Raw genomic sequence first — 15,030 nt, forward strand, 5'->3', positions numbered from 1 at the left:
TAAATGAATTTGTAAATCGATGTTTAGCTAATAACCCATCATTACATCTACAAGCTGTATCATTTCATGGTATCATGGTAAATAAGCCTATTTTTTCCAATATTATAACAGCATTCTGTTCAGTAGGATAGCCATTTTCTCAATAACATTCTGCAGAAATAAAATTCTACAATTTCTGCAGTATATTTTTATGCACTTTTTCTTGTAATCCTTACTCCTGGGTGAAAGATGACTTAGAACAGAAACTCACCCTCATCAGGATTATTGTCAATAAAAGTGAAGATGTAATTTGAGTGATAATGAAAGAACATTTTATTGAAAAATCTCCAGAGTGTCTGTTTCACAAGATATAATTGGAAGGGGGCTAAGAGTCTCCTGCACCAATTTCCAAACTAAGCATCTCAACCATCAAGATGTGTATATTTTAAAACTGTCCAGGGAACAAAATGAAGTAATATAATCAATAACAATATACGATTAGAATACAGCCATGCTGGAATGTGGATATAGATGGGGCTGAAGAACTCTAAAATTGATGTAATTTGTACATTGAAACATTGCTCATCAATGCATTATCAATCTTCCTTATATTCTGTATATTTGAAACTGTTGGAACATGCCTTCACATGATGCAAATTGTGTAGCTGCACTGACTAGCTTGGTTTTCAGTGATAGAAGACACTTTACTATTTTTTTTAGTAGTATTTTTATTTTTAATACAGCAAAGCTCCAGCACTTTGTTGGTAGAATGTGAGCTTTGATTTCTGGTACTTCTGTTTCAGGGCATACTCAGAACCCAGAAAATCCTTCTTCCCCTTCTGAGTCTTTAACACCACACCTAGAAATCAAAATATGTATTTGGAATAACTATCATACAAACATCAATGTTTTTTCAAAGTTTATGACGACAGAGCTGCAAGGTCTGCTTTGGTTGTGCTTGTTTCCCAGTAGCATTTAATTATTTAACAGTTTAGGGCTAAATGATTTGAGACATTTTTTCAGAGGTGGCCTTGTTTCCTTCTTCATCAGTGCTTTGATCACTAAAGCTGAAGCTGGAGCTCATCATTAAAGAAGACAACAGATTACCAGCTATTCACTGCAAGGGAATTCTGTTGATGGAATCTGTTTTTCTCCCTGGTCCAAAATAATTCAAATCAATTGACCCTTAGTCCCATTTCTTTCGTTTAATCCAAGCCTTTGGGAAGGAGTAGATAGATTGGTATTTGAGAGTAAGGAGTCAATTGAATTCCTTTTGATTGCTGATTTGTCGTCTTCTTTTTTCTAGTATTGATGAAAAGCTCTTGGTTATTTTTTAAAAATCCTGTTGAAGGTAGTGAGAGATGTTTTTTACCCTGTGTGTTCACATCATGTAATAATAGTTATGTTTTGTATTTTATGCTTGATCTTCCTTTTACAAAAACAATGTGCCTTAAGAATCATCTTCTAGTACAGATTGAAAATAGATTAATAATTTTGAAAGCCAACTTTCACCAACTTTCCAAATCCAAAGAAGAATATTGTATTTGTCTTGGATACACAAACAAATGATTTTGACATAATTAGGAATGGTTTACTTCATTTCTTCACCATTTAAATATTTGACCGATTTCATGAATGACAGAGACAACTTTGTTTCCCAGCTGCCCCACTCTTTTCTTGGTCATAACTGTTCAGCACAGTCAGATACTGTTGGGACATTCTGACAACCCATTACATGTGGAAAAAAGAATTCCCAACACTCTTAAAAATTCAAATTTGAATGGGGTAAGAGGAGGATGACAATATGTAATTGCTATAGCTTTTTATTTCAGTGTAAATTTTGGTTATCAATGGCGCACTTCAGAAGACATTTGCTTTGCTTTGTTTTGTTTTCCTACAATGAATGATTGATAAATAACTTGAAAGCATGTTCTCAGAATGAAATGTCATTTCCACTTTTCTTTTAATTATTACAAACTGATACCGGTACACAATAAAATGTTTCCACATTGTATAGTGAATAATTTCTCTCTTAAGAGTCTCTCTTTAGAGATGTGGCAAGTAAGGTCAGATGACTCTTAATGGAAATAAAAATGAAAAGCACTACCTCATTGATTTCTTCTCCGCTTCCAAAAATTAGATCTTTTTTTTCCTCTCTGCCTCATAATGATGATTCCAGATAAGCACCTTCATAATAACAGACTAGTATGGAGAGGTATAATGCTTCATTTCAATGATATTCTACAGTAGGTTTATCATGGATTCAATTCACTGCTGTGAAACCATGGCTTCAGGTACTAAGAGGAGCTCTCAATGAAAAAATTAATCTGCACATGGAGGACAGCGAAGCAAATTCATCCCTGCTCTAAATCATCTGACTTTATTGGAATTACCTCAGGAAAAAAAAAAAAAAAAAAGTCCCACTCCATTTATCCATTACTCTAGGATGCCTTTCATAAAAGTTATTTTCCCCTTTGTTGCTCTGCTACTTACATATTTCACTCTTTGAGTAGCAAAAATGAATGATAAAGATGAAGATGAATATATGACACCCTACTTCTTTAACAGTGAAGTTCTTATACAAGTTCTTATACAGGGAAATCTAATAACTCTGAACATTTCATTCTAATTGACTTTTAAAATAAAGTATAAGCCTTCCTGTAGAGACTATAAACTATGAGACTATAAGCAAAACTTTACAAAAGTATTATTTGAGGAAACTGCTCCCGTTGATTGAATAGACACTATGCTTCTAGTATTCAAATTATTGAACTGTTCAAAAATAACTGTCCCTCACAATGCCACTGTCCATAAGGAAATGTTATTTTTCCCGTACCAGTCACATTTGAACAGACATGATGAACATTTCAAAATACTTCTAATCATCTGCCGAATGAATAGCTCTCAAAAAAAAAAAAAATCTTACTAAAAGGAAAATAATATATCTTCTTCTTGCCAATAAATCAGATGTATTTCTTGAATTTAGCTGATCATCTTGGGGAGGCCAAGTTATAAGATTTTTATTACTGATACAAGCCAAGTATTTTATTACTGATACAAGCTAGGAGTTAAACTTGCAGAGCAATATTTGCTGTTGAGTAGGAGAAAGGTAATTGGTTCATATTTACTGTGTTCTTAGTAATAGCATTGACAAATAGAATGCAGAAGAGGCTTAGATTGTATTGAATTGCAAGACAAAGTGCTAAAAATCAATTACTTCATAAATCTTAATATAAGTCTGTCACATTTTGAAATCTTATAAAATCTTGTATATCTCTAAATTGAATATGCTTGTATCTATTATATATACTTATTTTGCAATAGAAAGTCTAAAAATTCAGATACAGAGTTGTGTTTTCTTATTCCTTAAAGTAACAAAAGTTAAGAACATTTTTTTTATTTTGAAATTCTACCTTTACATAATATTCCCTTCTTATTCATCATTTTATACTTACAGGAAGCTGTCAGTTATGAAGCACTTTAAAACTGTCAGAATAACAGAAAAAGATATCTGGTTACATTTGTAATATACTTATTGCTTGCATAAGGAAAAAAATTATTTAGTATTGTGTAGTTTGGATTAGTGATATAGTCACAGCATGCTAATTACACATCAAGAAAGCACTCTCAGTTTTATTCCAGCACTGAGCCAGGCTGACTCTTGTTTATTGCAGAGCATGAATCTTACATCCACTCATCAACAAGATTTCAATCTGACATTTTGTTCTAATGGATTGAACCTATCTATTGTTTAACAAATACATCATTGATAATTAACTGCCTAAATCAGCAATTAGGTTTTCAACTGCAGATAGTAATCTTTCAAATATCCAGATAAGATTTCCTTTTCTTTCCTTTTTTCTTTTTTTCTTCATTTTCTTTTCTTCTTTTTTCTTTCCTTTTTTCTTTCTTTTTATCTTTTCTTTTTCTTTTTTTTTCTTTATTTCCTTTTTCTTCCTTTTCCTTTTTTTCTTTTCTTTTTCTTTTTCTTTTTCTTTTTCTTTTTCTTTTTCTTTTTCTTTTTCTTTTTCTTTTTCTTTTTCTTTTTCTTTTTCTTTTTCTTTTTTTCTTTTTTTCTTTTTTTCTTTTTCTTTTTCATTCTCCCTCTGGCATGCTCTGTATTTTATCCTGAAGAGGGTGCAATACACAAGATTTTAGATGCACATTCAAAGAAAGGGAGAAGAGTATATCTGGGAAACCTATGTGGGAATTACATAATCAGATGTGGTTGATGTGGAAGTGACCTTTTACAAGTACAGTTCTGGTATTGAACAAGTTTGCTCTTTCTGTGAATCTCAATTTAGTTAAAGCTGCACCAGCTTCTGGAAAACCTACTGGAAAATCTATCATTATACAGAAGATGGTGAAGGAACTCGGACCATAAAAGACAGACCCAGTGAAAATATGTTCACCTACTGGCTGGATGAATAATTCCATGCATGTTAAATGGAACTTTTTGGTTATTTTATGTGAAATACATATTCAAATGCTCTGCTGAAGCAAAACCTATGTTGCTTGCATCTTGTGAAAGCAAGGTCTACTAAGGACATAAAAATCTAATCTGGCACTGGAGCTTCAGGTGGCAATCTGGATTTTATATGTGGTGTTTCTCTCTTTTTTCCCCCAAGCAAAAGACATATAAGATGTCATATAAGTTTCTTTGACAAGTTATACCTGTCGTGCAGACTTAGGGGAATGAAGGCACTCATTCCATCTTTAGAAGGTCTGAACCATTTTATCATCCTTCTGGCAAGTGAATGAAATATAGGAAAGTTGGTTGAGGTGAATTGAGAGGAAAATTTATTCTCACTGATGAGACCACCTCAATGACAATATATGCTTTAGCTAAAGAAATAGTTTCATCCAGAGCCCTTTGAATTCAATTGGAAATCTCACGTTGATTAAAATAACCTTTAGATTAGATCATATTTGTAATTTTCTGTTATATGATAGGAAATAATGTAAGCAGGCCAACTGAAAAAGTTTTAACTGGTAGTAGTCAGATAAAATGACCTAATAACACAAGTGATGAAAAAGATATTCTCATGCCATAATGTTTGCTGGAGTACTTAGTGGTGCTTGAGTGCTATATCAAAAAGTGAACATATCACACAAGCTCAGCCAAGGTATCATTGGATGAGTGGGGTGGAATATATTGAAATGTTGATCATGTAGCATGTTAGTGAGCTGTGTATTGACAGGGAGCTTCCATACTCAACGTGTTGGGTTTGATTTCTTGTTAAGCTCTCTCAGTGATTTGTGACTAATCTATATGTAATTTAAAGTATTCAATAGAATCTCCCACATCTCTACTTTGAAGGCCCTCTTCTTAGATAGAATTTTTTCTGAACTTTATTAGCCCTGATTACAGTTAAACATGTTGTGCACAAGTCTTGGGAGAGCTTGTCTAATGACTCATATTTAGTTTGATAGCCAGCCCTATTAGACAATCCTCAAAATTTTCTTCTCCACCTGTTAGTTTGATGATCTGTGACCACTTCAAGGGAATAACAACATGAGATATTGCAAAACATGCATTAAAACGAAATTGAATAATGTTATTTGCTTGTGATTGCAACTGTAACTGTTTAAGTATTGGCATCTGGTGCTCAGCAGAAGCCTGACTCTCAGCTGCCTGTTCTGTTCCATGTATCACTTGCCTTACCTTGGGAGAAAGGTACCTATTTTAGCTGTTCTATACTCCTCATTATGGGATGTGACTTTGACTAATGTAAATGATATTGGCCGTGACACAGGCACACTCAGTTTTCATTTGAAAAGCTTAAATCTACTACCCTAAAATCTTAAACAAGCTCTTGTTGGTAAAAATTTCAAAAACTGTCTTTTAAAGCAGACATTTTCAACACACAAGACCAAAGGTTATATAAACCATATTAAATTGAAAAAGTAATACAGCAATGACAAAAAAAAAAAAAAAATGTTGAGGGACAGTTCATAAGCTTTTTTTTTGCTACAATTTTTGGTAAGATGAGGTAAATATATGAAAGAAGACAAGTACCCTTCCTTCCTTCTTTCCTTCCCTCCCTCCCTCCCTCCCTCCTTCCCTTCCCTTCCCTTCTTTCTTTTTCTTTCTTTCTTTCTTTCTTTCTTTCTTTCTTTCTTTCTTTCTTTCTTTTTCTTTCTTTCTTTCTCTTTCTCTTTCTCACTTTCTCTCTTTCTCTCTTTCTCTCTCTCTCTCTCTCTGTTTTCTTTCTTTTTCTTTGAGAAAAAAAATGTATGTGGCAGAAATAAGGTAAAACAGAGATGAAATAGCTGTGGCTGTTTCTAATACTAATTCTTAATTACGTGAACATTTTGATCGTTATGTGGAGGTCTGCAAAAGCCTAGATTCAGAGTACAGATTTGATTTTCCATTCAGACAGTGAATCTGTCCCTTCAACACTACACATGTTACACAAATACAGCTGGGATCCCTTGCTGTCCTACTTCTACCTGCTGAGAGTGACCAGACAGTATCTCTTCCCTTAGTGAACTGTTGTACACAAAGTGCAAACATTTCACAGAGGAACATTGGCAGAGATCCATCTGCTAGTTGGCATGCACTTCTTTGAGGGAGCCTCAAGTCTCTGTTCCTAAAAGGAAAGGGCATGGAGAAATGAGAGCAGTGCCTTGAGCTCTTGGCCTGAAGATGTCCTTCTTTTCTGTTTTTTTTTTTGTTGTTGTTGTTTTGTTTTGTTTTCTTTGTTTTGGTTTTACTATGAGGCCTGATAGATATTTGTTTTGGAGGCAAACACTTAAGGCTTGCTGAGGCTGAGGCCATGGCAGTGCCATGACTCACATAAGCAAATGTTAAGTAACAAAAATGTTGGATGCTTAAATGACTTAAAACTGACTTATCCCAGTTAGAGATACAGATGGATTAAAATTTGAGTACATACATTAGTATTTGGGCAGCTGTTCAATACACTGAAATCTCTGCAAATCTTGCACAGAATCTTTCTGAGCAAATCGTGATATAATAGATCCTGAAGATAGACTGATGAATAGAAGGATACAGAAGGTGGGTTGCTTCTTACTCCCACAGCCAAGGCAGAAACAGTGATATCAAAACATTATTATCCATTATTTACCTGAGCAGAAGAACAAAGAAAAAAATCACTGCCCTCTTCCATTTATATATAGCATTTTCTCCATTTAAAAATACATAAACTTTCCATATGAACTGGTGTGCTGGAATACTGACTACAGTAAAGCAAAATATTTCTTAAACTGGTAATTAATTCCTTTGGCAAAAAGATGAGCAGTAAATATCTCTTAGGGGTGTGTTCAGTATTTCTGCATATGAGACATGACAAGAGCATTCATAGGAATTCACAGAGGAAGCTTTGAAGCACTGTGTTGCAGGTGCCATACTCGGGGATTCTGCCAGCTCCTACTATGCCCTACAGGATGGTAACACCATTTCTGTGTAGAGAAGAAGCAGAGAGATCCCAAACTCTGCAAATAGCATACTAAATGTTGATGTTAAACCTGCTCAATGCAAGTAAAAAGAAATAATATTTTTCTAAATTAATATTATCTAAATTATTATTGCAGAAATTCTAGATAAAAACTGATTAAATAGTAACATCATTTGGGACATAAGTAATGATAAAAATAATTAGAAATAAAATATTTTTCTTTGTGTAAAATGTTACAAAGTCTCTTCACCATTAGACTCATGAGGTTTTAGCATGCTTTGAATTTTGTCTGTATTTACTGTTCATTTTTAATACTAAGGTTTAATGTTTGCTTTGCGAACCATCAGACAGTGAGCTGAAAAATTATTCTGCTGCCTGTATCTGTCTTTGGTAGGCCCACAACTGTTGCTCTCTGAGGCAGGAAAGGTGCCATGTTCATTTCATTAATTCCATGTCATTAACAGTTTGTCATTTCTTATTAAAGAAACATAAAGTAATATTTTCACATCAGGGTGTTTGGGTTTGTGTGTTTGTGTGTGTGATATATTTAGAAATAAATATAATTGCTTGAAACAAATCTGACATATTTTACTATGCTTAAAAAAATTTCTATATTGTCCCTACCAAAAATAAATTGTCTGAAACTATTTCTCAGTTTCGAGCTGAATCCATAGAGTGCCACATCAAAAGAACTCAAAACTGTGAAAGATAATATCCCATTCAAATCACAGTGTCTGCTCTATTCCAGGTGACAGAAGATGCCTACGTTCTATAGAAATGGTAAACTTTAAGGATTTCTGCTCAAGTGAAATATTTGCAATATCTTTTGCTTTAGTAACATACACGCCTCTAATTGTCACAGAAATTAGATTTTCCTATGCCATTGTATTCTGATCTTTCTTCTGGTGTTTTCTGTCACATACTGATCTACTGGATAAGAGGATTGTTGTGGGGTAAAAAAATACATATTGATAAATTAAAGAAAAAAATGAAATGATTTTCCACTTTGGACAAACAGTGATTTCAGCATTCCTATGCTAAGGAATTTGCTTAATTTCAAAGCCACAAAGTCTCAGAGGTTCATCCCTCAGTGGAAAACATATAAAGGACCTTCGTGAAACAAAGATTTAATGTCAAAAAGACTAAGGAGACCTGCAGGCACACAGGTGACCTGCTGTCCATTGCTCCCAGCACCTACTGCTATGAGGCCCTCTCTTCTCCAAGGATTCGTATGGGCACAAACACACTGACTTTCTTCTCCCAGGAAACTGGCTACTGTAAAAGTTCTGTTGCCCTCTGATAATCCAAACCAGCTCATCCTCCCTCATGGCACACCAAAGAAACAGTGATTTCTCTTTAGATGGACTGTGTTCCAAGCACCGTGCATCTTCAGTGAGGGGATACTAGAAGAAGCATGGAGAAGCTTGGAGTTAGGAGAAGATGAAATACATCAGAATATAAAACAGATTCATTATTAAAAAACATGCAAGAAAATGCCAGAAGGAATACGTTTGTTTAAAAGGTTATATATCCTCTTCTGGATCTAGATGTGTTACCTGAAGATATACCTGAAGATATACCTGCCTATAGCAGCTCATGAATTTTCAGCAAGTGCTACTATTCTCCGCAGCTCTGACATTTATACTACATGTTCCTAGTTGAATTCAAAGTCAGACCAATTAGACCATGTCTGTTTTTGCCAATGTTTTAACCTAAACCCATTGCTGTCTTCGAAGGGATAGTGAAGACACTCCATTCTTTCAGCAGGGGTATGGAGTAGGCTACCTTAAGCAAAGACATACAGGCAAAATCATTCCATTTACTATCCTTTGCAAAGAGGATGTGGTTAGCATATGATAATAATAATAATAACAATAGCAATAACAATAACAATAACAATAATAATAATAATAATAATAATAAATACCAGTCAATAATTTGAAATATAGCACCGTATAGAAAGTTTTGGAGGGGAACGGAACTGAAAAATGTGGCATGAGGCAGATCATAGTGGTTTTTTTTCCTGTACTCTCGTAGTAAATGTTAATCTTTTCCATGCATGATTTAATTAAAAAAAAAAAAAAAAACTCCATTTCTTCAGGATTTCTAGGTACCACATGGCCCTCTTGCAGCTGAGTTGCATAATGCATGGAAGTTCTCCTCTGCTGAGGTGCACAAGTTCAAGATAGAAATCCTTCTGCATGAATCAGACTGACTACTCACATGCTGCATACATACATGTGTATGTATGCACAGAGGCACCACCACCACACATTATATATCTTTCTGAAATTTCTCAGCTAGAAGAACAGAAGGCCAAACTTTCACTATATTCCAGGAAGCTAGAAGATTTTCCTTAAAATTTATTCTTTCCTTAACATCTGGTATCAAAATGAAGGGGATGGTTGTAATACATTTTCTTCTCTCTTGGAACTGTATTAGCAAAGATCGAGGTAGCTGGTACCTCCCTTGGTATCTCCCAGTTTTGTAGCATGTTCACAGTGTTGTGACAAGCATGTGTTTTGTGGATCATCTGGAGAATTGTGTGAGACTGAGTGGCTGAGGTGTTTGGGAATCAGAAAATTCTGAATGCTAACAAGAAGGGATTATGCAGTAACTGAAGAGATTTAACCATTTCACTTCATGTGGCTTCTTCTCTCCTCTCTACAAACAAATGCTTACAGAAACAGAAACATAGGCTTTCCTGTGAATGGTTCTGCTTGGATTTTACTGGCAGATAGAGAACTCTGTACTTTGGTCTGGCTCACTGCCAGAGCAATAGGCATGTCCAATGCCAAATTGCTGCACAAGGCTATTTTGAATGACAGACTAAAGTGTGTGTAAGGATGTGAAAACAGGTGGTCTGGGATGTCTGGTATCAACAGTGCATCTGGTCACTGGAGTGTGTCTGCATTATACTTTGTATTCCTAATCTAGAATGCTATTAGCAGTGAGTAAAGGATCTGGCATCTCTTCCAGACCTATCATTCCGTAACCTCTTCAGAATTCCAAAATACAGATAAACCTGTGTTTTATGGCTAAAAATATTTCCATCAATCTATAATTTCTTTACATAATCTGTGTTTCTTTAATGATTGGAAATCAGATTATCTTCACATATGCCAGAATATTTACGCAATATAGTTTTGCCAGTTTTTGTGAAAAGACACATCTGTTGCAAAACACTTGAATGATTTTTGACCTCCTTGTTCAGTTAAAACTGACTTGATAAAGTAAACGTATAATTATGCTTACTTAATACTGTCAGCTGTATTAATATTAAGCATATTAAATCAATAAAATTACTTGAAATAGGTGTTGAATGTGGGCACCTTTTCTCTCTTTGCAGTCAAATACTTGCTAAAAACAATTAATCAGCAGTCTTACAGATAGATAAGAAAAGGCCTGAACATTGTTTGTTGGGTGCCAATGAAAGTGCTTGGAACAGACCCTGAAAGGAAGGTGGTTTTTGCTAATGATGCTGGTCTTGCATTCTTTGACATAAGGAGCATAGCATTTTTCTTTAACATATGAATTAACTTTTAGATACAGAATTCTAAAAAACATGAGAATATATGGTCACAAAACCATGTGAAACATTCAACCTTACAACATGTCAGCTCTTCCATCATAACTCCTCATGTGCACATACTTTCCAATGGTAAACAGGAAGTGATTCGTGACAGTTTATTACATACTGAAAGATGAAATGTAGGACATGGTTTCATACAGCATTTTTTTTCCAGTTAGGTTTCTGTTAATGAATTTTATTTATTTTAATTTTAAATAGTGTGAGTCTTTTACTGTAATCTGTATACGAAGGATTTTTATTTTATTATAAGGTTAAGAAGGCAGATGAAGAAGTATATAATTTTCCTAAATATTCTTCTTATATGAGATACCCCCTAAAATGTTTCTCCATTTCTGTTCACAAGAATAGAGATTTTTAGGACTCCAGGAATTATCCAAAATATCCTACCACTTTAAAACTCAGTATGTAAATATAAACAAACAAATAAACAAAAAACCCTCCCAGTGCACTGATGGAGTAAGCCCTTTTAAATTATAACAAATCTTCTCTTACTCTGATGACAAAGTTAGCTTTATTATTTCAAATCAATATCTGCACAAAAATACAGCACCACTGAGGTTTGTCCAGAAAGGACTTATGCTGTCAGCATTACTCATTTGCCCTCGCGAGTAAGTAATAGATATACCCTGGTGATACATGATGAATATGTAGCTTACTCAAAAAATACATAGGGACACCCACATCAGGAATTCCTCTCTGTTCATGAAAAGGAAAAGTATTCTGTAGAATATAGCCTTTGATGCTAGTCTTGATTATCTGACTTCTGACTGTGGATATAACAGTTTTGATTGTGCAAAGCTGATAACCTTTTTCTTAAATTTCTGAGATTATTAATGGAGATCCTATATAGTTGTTCGCCTAACTGAATAATCTGTATATCCAGTGGACAGAATTCTCTAGTGTAAACATCTCATTATAATTTCCAAGGCGCTGGTCCAACATGCTTAATAAAAACAAAACAAAAATAAATAAAAGCATGAATCATCTGTTTACAGTCTTGTATGTTTATATTGGCTAGATGTCACAAATGACCTAAACAGAAAGAGGAAAAGGCAAATACTAAGGCTCTGCTCAATAAAAGGCAGGAGAGAGATGTTAGTCCAGCTCTAGTCAGCTGATAGTATTATGAAGAAATAATCAATATACATTTTGTATTATGTTTCCAGTTCTTATGAAGGCTGAAGTAAAACAATGTGAGAAACACAGAGTTTTGTGACAGACAAAAAACACATTTCTGCCTTTTATTCCAAATCCTTCTTCGGCCAGATTCTAAACTACTGTGACTTGTTTTGTGAGATTTCACCAAGGAATAGCTGTCAGCATTAAAAAGTCAGCATTTTAAGATGGTACAGCATGTATGTATATGCTCCCTCTCTCTCAAATACCTTCAAAATACCAAAGGTCATTACCTGTTCTGTTACCAGAACTCCTGTAACATGCTGTGGTGTCTCAGTTACATCTGGATGTTCACGTTAGCTTTTTAATGGTGACAGCTTCATGGAATGACTGCTAACCTGAGGTGTTTCAGACATTTTCCCTTGTTCTTCTTCTGACTGAGAAAGAATTTCAGGCTTTGTCTTCAGAAACATCAGCTATTTTTAAAATGAATGTATTAGCTCTCCTTAATGTAGTGTTATTAATATCACAATAATAAAGCATGCAGGATATTCACCATTGAGACAGCATGGCAATGGTTAAAATAAAAACAGGTATGAGTCAATTAATGAAATATGTCTCCATCTCTGCAAACTTGCTAAAATCCAGTGGCACACTGTAGTTTTTAACTGAAATACTTATTTCTGCTTACTGCTAGAAGTCTGAAGGATTAGTTACTTTTAAGTCAGATTTTCAGGTAGTTTTGCCCTTTGAGACTGTTGAAAATGACATAAGGAAACAGGAGACACGGGCTAGCAAGGGAACACTCTGCAAGCCAGGTCTGACGCTCCTTGCTCCAGCTGCAAGCATGGACTTACCTGCTGTGGGCAGATAGAAATGCAGAAGTGGTGTGCCATGCACCTGTTATCCCAAGTGAGTCAAATGACCTTTGGATCCGTCACTATGCAAGCAAAACCAGCGCAGGCACATCTGTGAGCCACCTCTGCAGCCCCCAGCAATCTGGAGGTTGACAGGCAGTGAAGCCTAAAGATGCCGGTGGGCTCGCTTCTTGTGTACCTGGATTCTGGTTCCATGGGATAAGCAGTCTGGGAAGGCCTCCAGCTGCAGACCACTATTGCTGTCCCCTGTTTTGTTCTTCCTTTCTTATTTTTGAATAGTAACTTTCTAAATGTTGTGAAACATTTTTATTTTTTATTTTTAAAGATAAATGTCTCAAGTCATACACTAAAAAAAATATTAAGGACTCACCCATTTTATGATTCATTCAACTCTAGCTGTTTGGCCATAATCATATTTTTCACCAATTAATTAGTGAAAGCTTAACCCAACTACCCAGCGACTTCACTGAATCAGGTCTGTGCTGTGACCAGCTTTTAAATACGACATGCTTCTTGATGGTTCTGATGAGAGTGTTCTTCTTCAGTTTGTGCAGGAAAAAGGTTGTTTAAAAAGGTTACTTCTTTCCCATCCCACCTCCACCTTTTTATGTAAATCCGATTAACAAACAAGGATGCTGTAAAGGGGAGAGAGATTTTCAATCTCGTAATAGTAATAATAATAAAAGAATGAAAATAATTGAACATTAAATTTTCCATAAAATTATATTTCAATTTTGCTTTCTCTATCTTGGGATGAAAAAGTAGGTTACTTCCCAACACCTAAGGAACTAGAAATAGCATTTCACAGAAGGAACAATGAGGGACTGTCAGCAGTTACTATAACGTTTCACTGAAACATTATGATGTTTTGAAAGGCTTGTAAGTACAAAACAAGAATGAGAGGAGATGTGTTTTAAATATCACAAGTGCTCTGTATTCTTTATGTATAAATGTACTGCCTTACCTTTTAAATCAAAGATATCATCTCTAACACAGTTTAGTGCCAGAACCAAGATCTTAAATTATTTTAAAATATTCCTCATTAGTTTTTCTGGAGTTGTGTTATGAATTAAAACTTGTATAGAAATGTAACACCCAGAGTAAGACTGGAACCAGTCTGAGACTGAAACCAAAAATCATTTTAGCTTCTAAATTAGACTTCCATAATATATGGTAAATTGAAATGCCATTACAAAAAGGTTACCATCTTTTATTGCATGAAGTTAAGAACTTAAATTTTACTAATGGTGCAGTTTTCTCTGTAATTCATCTTTTACTTGATAGCATGTAATTGTTTAAAAAATGTTTTAGTCCCTTTAAAAAGAAGGTATTATTAACAAGGAAAGTCTGAGTATTAGATAGTTCAGGAAAACTACAGAGTTTCCTCTTTCTTAGATGTTCAGATATATTACTTTGCATTTCACTAAGCCTCAGGAGCATATCATTTTCTGCACTGATAATTGATTTGCATTCTGGCTTATGACCTCAATCTCTCTCCTCTTTTTTCTAAACAAAACACTTGTGAGGGGGGGTGTAGTTTAAAATTAATTTTGTTAAAGATTAATTTGGGTTTTTAGTTGGTTTTAATATCTTGTTTTTCTTTTTTACTAATCTTAATAGGGTGCTATGAATGCAATTTGGTGAAATAGATTTGTAAGTGAAAGAAAAGCGTGCTCAGAATTGCAATTAAGCCTGGTAAGTGCCTATAGACAAGAATGCACAATTTTTAAGCTTAAAACTTTCAAGCCCTCAGGTCTACTCTGTCCTAAAGGGATTCAGTCTCTCAGAATGCATAATCTTTATAGGTCTGTATGCTTTTAAAAACGCAAGTAGCAGGAGCTCACCTAAATGCTAACTCACTTTAGTATCTACAAAATATATTTGGGCAGCTGCATTTCTTTTATTGCACAGTCATACTGTCTGACCTTATTAAAGTTGCATGCCTTGTAATCTAAAGCTATTTTGGGACACACAGCCTGCACATTGCACATCTAAGTCTCCTAAAATATGGTTAACGTTACAACACAACCAAATTCATGGCAAA

This window comes from Cygnus olor, chromosome 1, assembly GCF_009769625.2.
Source record: "Cygnus olor isolate bCygOlo1 chromosome 1, bCygOlo1.pri.v2, whole genome shotgun sequence".
Taxonomy (NCBI): Eukaryota; Metazoa; Chordata; class Aves; order Anseriformes; family Anatidae; genus Cygnus; species Cygnus olor.